The sequence below is a fragment of the Lactuca virosa genome, chromosome 3 (genome assembly GCF_052849685.1).
Source record: "Lactuca virosa cultivar CGN04683 chromosome 3, Lactuca_virosa_CGN04683_v6, whole genome shotgun sequence".
In the NCBI taxonomy this organism is placed as follows: Eukaryota; Viridiplantae; Streptophyta; class Magnoliopsida; order Asterales; family Asteraceae; genus Lactuca; species Lactuca virosa.
In genome coordinates this window covers 54,817,463-54,825,533 of record NC_136428.1, presented here as the reverse complement: position 1 = coordinate 54,825,533, position 8,071 = coordinate 54,817,463, and positions in this window count along the sequence as shown.

Here is an 8,071-nt window from a genome sequence, read left to right as displayed (position 1 = left end):
ACGAAAGTTGTAGAGCGTAATTTTACCTACGCGTGCATATAGAGAACGTCAAAAACGGAGCTCGTATGCGAAAGTTATGGATTTTAGAAGTTTTTGCACAAAAACCGAGAAAATTCGCATAGGTGGCTTCGGCCACGTCACCCTCACTTAGAACGTGCCACGTGTCTGAAATTGGTGAGTCATGCGAGCCACGTGTCCGAGCTGCTGAGTCATCCGAGCTCCTGGCCTGATCCGAAGTGGTCCACTGAGAAGGCGACACGTACCCTCCTTCACGTGACCGAGCCCTTGCATGAAGCCACGGACACCCCCTCCTCGGATTCGGACTTCGGTCCAATCAGCAACTGCCAGCAGCCCCCTCGCACGCACAGCCCATGTGCGAGCCTTCCCCTGCGAGCTTCAGATCTTCGCCACCTGGAGGCTTCTCAGCCGTCGGATCAGGAGCTTCGGCCCCTATAAATAGAAGGCTGCGAGCCTTCTCGGATACATTTAGAAAATCACCATCTTTCACCCCCTTTCTTCATATTTTCTTCATCTTAACATCCCCCAAAGCCCCGGTATCGATTATAAGCCCCGGAATACGCCACGAAGTGCCCGTGAAGCCCAGAAAATTTATCTTTTCGGTTTCGAAGCCCGACCTTTGCAGAGCCCGGTTTCTCAATAAAACTCCCGGTTTTATTAGAAACGAACGTTTTAGGAAACGAATTGCTGCCCGATTTTCATCAAAACAAGTGAGTGTGTAGTTACTTTCAATTTACACATAGATATGAAGTATTTACCTTAAAATACGTGTTATGTGTAAATATGTTAATTGTTTATTTGTGGTGACTGTTGAATTGATGTTTTATACAAGTTTTAAATTGTATATGTATTTTATCTACACATATGTTGGGTAGAACATGGGTAGACAAAATAGTCGGTGGGTGTTAAAATGATGAGAGGCCTCGATGTCGGTGTTGTTGTTGGTGTTGTTGTAGTCGTCTAGCGGAGTATAGATGACGATCACGGACCTTTCTAGACAGTCCAGTGGTACACTAGCAAGTTCGCAACTTGTAGGTGTTGATGAACTAAATGTTCATTGGTGTACTCCAATCCCCCTCATGGTTGCCTTTAGGACATGTATGGCTGAGGAGTCCCCTTAGCATTAGTGTCCAACCCGATGATATTCCTTAGGCTAAGTCCCTTGTGTTAGGTGTTTAGGGACGTAAAGTGAGGACAACGGGAATGGATAATCAGGGTTATTGTTAATTGGTGAACTTAATAAGTTATTATTATTGTGGGTTGAAAATCCTATATGCTCACCAGGCTCCCAAGCCTGACCCACTCAGCTTTTTATGATTACAGGTAGTGGACCCCGAGCATAGTCGGAGGATGAGGAGAGATTTTTGGATTATAGGCCAGTAGTTGTAAATAACTGTTGAAAGGCTTATAATGTCTTGTTTATGCTTTTGATCTGTATCAGAACATGACATCCCGAGGTTTTGATATATATGGAAAAATATATACCTTCTTAAAGAAGGGTTTTGATAAACTTTTATCATTTTTATTTTTGGGGACCTATTCCGCAACATCTTTTGAAAAGATTTCTCTGATTTTATTTTAAAAAGCATAAATTAAATCGGTCTTTTCTGGCCGAGAAATTAGGGGATGTCACAATAGGCCACCTTGCCCACCCGGGCAGTAATCCTGAACGGTCCAATATATTGGGGCCCTAGCTTGCCCCTCTTCCGGAACCTAATGACACCCTTCCATGGCGACACTTTCAGCAAGACGAAATCCCCCACCCGTAACTCAAGATCCGATCGGCGCCGGTCAGCATAGCTTTTCTAACGGCTCTGTGCGACTCGTAGCCTGTCAGGCACCTGCTAAATCAACTCAGTCATCTTGAGCACCACCTCGGTTCTCCCCATGACCCGGTGCCCTACCTCACCCCAACAAACAGGGGTCCTACACCTCCGACCATACAACATCTCAAACGGTGGTCGGTCGATACTAGAAGTATAACTATTGTTGTATGAAAACTCTGCTAGTGGGAGGTATGTATCCCAACTCCCTCCAAAGTCCAACACGCATGCCCAAAGCATATCCTCGAGTGTTTGGATCAACCTCTCACTTTGGACGTCTGTCTGGGAGTGGTATGTCGTGCTGAAAGGTAACTGAGTGCCCAGTTCCTCATGGAACTTCTTCCAGAATCTAGATGTAAATCGAACATCTCTGTCAGAGACTACCGACACTGGCACCCCATGTCTAGCCACCACCTCTCGCACATAAATATCCACCAATTTCTCAGCGGAGATGCTCTCAGAGATCAGAATAAAAAGGGCACTCTTATTCAACATGTCCATAATCACCCATATGGCATCCACACCCCTCGCTGTCCTTGGTAACTTCGTGATGAAGTCCATGGTGATCTTTTCCCACTTCCACATAGGAATGGGTAACGGCTGAAGCATGCCATATGGCTATTGATGTTCGGCCATGACCTTCCTGCAGGTCAAGTACCGCTCCACGAACCAAGCGATCTCCCGCTTCATGCAAGGCCACCAATAGCTCAGTCTCATATCTCTATACATTTTGCTAGGTTCCGGATGTATAGAGAACTTGGACTTGTGTGCCTTCTCCAATATCGTATGTCTCACTCCCCCGATGACCAGTACCCACACCCGACCACACTGTGTCAAGAGCCCCCGACCATCCCGTACAAATAAGGGAAACTGCCCTCGGATCTGCTCTATCTTCCAGTTCTCTTTCTTCAAACCCTCCACTTGAGCCTTCTTGATCATATCTAGTAGTAGAGAGACCACCGTCATTTTCAGACAAACGCTCCCGATCAGGGAACCTGACGTCTTGCCGCTCAAAGCATCGACCACCACGTTGGCCTTCCCTGGATGGCATAAGATCTCACAGTCATAATCTTTCAGCACATCCAACCACCTCCTATGTCGCATGTTGAGGTTCGGCTGATCCATCAAATACTTCAAACTCTTATGATCAGTATAAATAGTGCACCGTTCTCCATACAAGTAGCGTCTCCAAATCTTGAGGGCAAACACTACTGCCCCCAATTCCAGGTCGTGAGTGGGGTAATTCGCCGCCTCATGAGGCTTCAACTTCCTCGAGGCGTAAGCAATCACATGCCCCATCTGCATTAGTACCACCCCTAACCCTGAGATCGATGCATCACAATACACTACCAAATCATCAAGCCCCTCCGGTAGCACTAGAATCGGAGCCTTACATTCTCGAAAGCCAACTGCTGGTCCAGGCCCCACCGGAAAGTCACATTCTTATTGGTCAAACGGGTCAATGGCAAACCGATCTTGGAGAAATCCTGGATGAATCTCCGATAATATCCCACTAAACCCAAGAAGCTATGGATCTCAGACGCGTTCTTCGGTACTTCCCAGCGCATTACTGCCTCAACCTTGGTTAGATCCACCGAAATAGCCTCCTGGTTGATGATACGCCCCAAAATTTGCACCTCTCTCAACCAAAAAACACACTTTGAGAACTTGGCATAAATCCTTTCCGTTCTCAACGTCTCCAATACCTCTATCAGGGGCTGCTCATGCTGCTCCTTGGTCTTAGAATAGACCAAAATATCATCAATAAAAACAATCACCAACCGATCCAGAATCGGTCTACATGCCCTGTTCATGAGATCCATGAACGCTGTTGGAGCATTGGTGAGCCCAAATGGCATCACCGCAAACTCATAGTGCCCGTACCGAGTCCTGAAAGTTGTCTTCGGTATGTCCTCATCCTGAATCCTCATCTGATGGTACCACGACCGAAGATCAATCTTGGAAAACCAAGATGCGCCCTGCGGCTGCTCGAACAAATCATCGATCCTCGGTAGCGGATAACGGTTTTTTCACCGTTCGCTTGTTCAGCTCTTGATAACCAATACACATCATGTGTGACCCGTCCTTCTTTTTCACGAACAGCATCGGTGCTCCCCACGGGGAACTGCTCGGACGGACAAACCCTCGGTCTAGCAGCTCTTGAAGCTGCGTAGATAGCTCCTGCATCTCGGGCGGAGCTAGCCGGTACGGTGCCTTGGCTATCGGAGCGGCACCCGGCACTAAATCAATGCGAAACTCCACCTGCCTTTCCGGAGGCACTCCAAGTAACTCCTCTAGAAAGACATCTCGGAACTCCTGTACAACCGATACACTGCCCAAATCCGTGATGGTCTCAACTCTCGTATCCGAGATATATGCCAGAAATCTCGAACAACCCTGATGAAGAAGTCTCCTAGACCTCGCAGCTGAACAGAGGGTTGGCCCCGTCGAGGCCCTCTCTCAGGGAATAACTAGTTCACCCTCACTTGGGGTTCGAACCCTCACCAACTGGCGCTCGCAATCGATCATGGCCTCATTGGCCCCCAACCAGTCCATCCCTACTATCACCTTCACCCCTCGCAATGGTATCGGGACTAGATCAACACGAAACCTCTCCCCAAGCACATTCAGGACACAGTCCCGATACACCCTCGCAACACTCACAGTGCGGTCGTCCGCAATCTCAACCTCAAACAGGGAACCCAAAGTCCCCGGTGCATCCCGGAACTTCTTGCTAAGCGCAAGAAATACAAACGATCGGGTAGCACCCGAATCGAATAGAACGTGAGCCGACATACCATTGACCAAAAATTTCCCTATACATAAGCACAATATACACATAAGCAATGCAAATAAATATATAGCAGGAAGATAAAATACGTACCAGCCACCACGTCTAGCGCTACCCGAGCCTCCTCGGTGGTCAACTGAAATGTGCGGCTCTTCACCGCAGGAGGATCCGCCTTAGCAGGGCGGCCATCAGTGATCCTCAGTGTGGCGGGCACAGGCGCCGCCACTGCTCCTCCCCCTCCCTGAAACCTCAGGCATTTGGCCTATTTTATGGCCAGTCTGGTTGTAGTGGAAACAAATCAAGCCCTTCTTAGGGAAATCCCTGCTCACATGGCCCGGCTGACCACACGTATAACATACCGGGCCCGTCCCCCGACAAACTCCACCATGAGATCTCCCACACTTGGCACATCAGCTACGGCCCTGCCAGCCCCTACTGGATGAATCCGAGGTCTTAGGCTTTTTATCCTGACCTACTGCTGTCTGTGTCTGCTCGGGTTTCCGCTTGGTGCGGAACTCCAACTCCTTCTCCCACTCACGGGCCTTCTCCACCATCTCGTTCAGGGTTTTGCACCCTGTAAAGCTCACAAACTCACGGATATCATCCCTCAGCATGGAATGATACCTTGTCCTCCTCATGTCCTCATCCGCAGCATACTGCGGGATCAATAGTCCTCGTTCCCGAAACTTGACGGTGATCTCTGCCACAGTCTCGGTGGTCTGCTGAAGCTCCTGAAACTCACTCACCAACCGTTGCACCTCAATAGACGGTGCAAACTCCAGATCAAAACATATGACAAACTATGTCCATGGCATCTCAACTACAACGGCTGCCCCCACCTGGCTAGTCACCTCTCCCCACCAGTCCCAGGCTCGATCCCTCAGCATACATCAAGCAAACCCCACTTTTCCGCATTCGGGCAAGAACTCGTGCGTTGGGCGTTCTCTATGTTCGCCACCCAGCGTCGGCTAACTATGGGGTCCCTGACCCCAAAGAACTTCGGCGCCCTACACGCCTTGAACTCCTGGAACGGGGAAGTTCGGGCCCCGACCTGGCCCGCAGCAATCTCGGCTCTGAATGATTTGAGCCTCTCCTCCATAATCTCCATCATCCCTTACTTGACCATCGTAAAAATCACTAGGGTGGCGTCAAGGATGCCCCTCGTAACCTCGGTTGCAATGAGCTCGCCCAGCCTCTCATCAATGGGCTCGGTACCGTCACCCAACCCAGATCCGGATCCTGATCCTGATCCTGATCCCCCTGCTCCATATCGTGTCACCACCATACTGAACTGCAATGTCATAAATCATAATGATCAAGATGTCCAAAAAAGGGGATCCTCCCACACCGGTTCTCCTTAGAGCTTCCAGATCCAACATCAGTTCAGGTACAGGTCTTGTGCTTTCAGTAGTACGAGCCCAATGCTACCTTCCACACCAACCTGTACGTTCCCCAAGGTTCTACCTGATAATTCTAATTCATCGCAGAACAAAACATAACTCAAATCCTAGTTTATCCTAAGATTTTCTCTACCCACATCAAACCAGAAATCAGACCAATCAAAACAGGTTTCCTTTATGCATGCAAATTACACACAGAAAAGGATCAAATAGACTTTCGAATAATATATTCTACCCTAGGACCACAACCAAACAAGGAACGGGAAATAAGGCCAAATCAATCATTCTAAGGCTATAAGCTCTTAACCGTATACAATTTAAGAAGCATACACATAGCAAAATCCATCCGACTATAATAACTCAAATATCAGTATAACATGGCTAACGTATTGGGGAACTACTTACTTGGCTCGGCCGATCACATGCATTGCACTCTCTTCTTTTCCACTTTAAGAATTTTTTAACTTTTATTTTTGAAAACAATTTTATCATTTCCTTATTTTGAGTCCTAACACACCCGAGAGTGTGACCGAATCCCACAAACCAAGGCTCTGATACCAACTTGTAACGATCCAATTTTTCAAAAGAAATTTATCATTTTTAAATAATCAAAACATTTCTAGTAAACCACAAAATCTCAAGAACAATTGTTTTCAAATTCATAATATCAACATTTTTATTTCAAATATCAGAGTGTCCTATAAAACGCCTGAGAGAGTGCATGTCGCGCCATCAAGCCTTGCCCTTGCCCTTAGGCTCAGAAGTACCTGAAACAATCAACAAACTGTAAGATAATGCTTAGTGAGTTCCCCAGATCATACCCCACACAATCCACATAATCACATAATCCATATTAGTTATGAAAGTTACATAAACCATATAAGCCATGCATACAACATATAAGGATGCCATGGAAACCCTCCAAGGTCTTACACCTAGTGCCAGTGGAACCCCCACATGGTCTTAACTACCTGCCATAGGAATCCCCACCTGGTCTTCCTGCCATGGGAACCCCCACATGGTCTTTACTACCAAGAAATATCATACATGCTAAACATGCAAATATACTATAATGCCATGGAAACCCTCCAAGGTCTTACAATAATGCCATGGGAACCCCCACATGGTCTAAATCTTCTGCCACGGGAACCCCCCGGGGTCTTCCATGCAAGAGTCATACTAACATAATGCATAATCAATCAACAATCAGACCCATTGGTATGGTGAGAAGACTCACCTCTCAAGAATGTTGAACTGCTAAGATAAGATCAGATAAGTCCCAACGCGCAACTCCAACTCAACCGCCTATAACCAACATGTGATTAACTTGTCAAATCCCGGAATACCATAAATTCCCTTACAGTCAAACTTGGTCAACCCTGGTCAAAGTCAAGGTCAACAGTCCATGTTGACCCCAACTCGTCGAGTGCATCTAGCAACTCGTCGAGTTCCATCAAGGCCCATAAAACTGAAATCCCGAGTCAACTCGCCGAGTTACCCAAGTAAATCGTTGAGTTCTTAAGTGTCCAAGGGCCGAAAACTCTAAGCCGAAATCTCTAGACCGAAACCCCTAATCAGCTCACCGAGATCACTCAAGATCCGGAAAACGGGTGAACCTTTCCCGACTCGTCGAGTTGGCTAAGCAACTCGTCGAGTCCCTTCAGTCCTTTTCATGTTTAGTCCTTTCCAGTGGAATTTAAGACTCCAAACTACAGATCCAGCCCCCTAGGGTGTAGTTACCACGTAAAGTTGCCAATTGTACGTGCATGCAAGGCCTTAAGAGGCTAAAACACTCAAAACTAATGTTTATACAAAGTTTAGGGCATGGAGAAAGGCTAAGACTAGATAAAGTGAGCAACTTTATGTCCATGGAGGTCTAGATATGTCCAGATCTGAAACCCTATCCTCATAACAAGTTCCTATCCAAGAATGACACCAGTATGCACCAAAAGTGACCGTTTACTTCCATAAAATGAGATCTAAGCAACTAAAGATCAAGATAGCGACTTTATACCTCAAGATGGTCGCCAATACAGAGT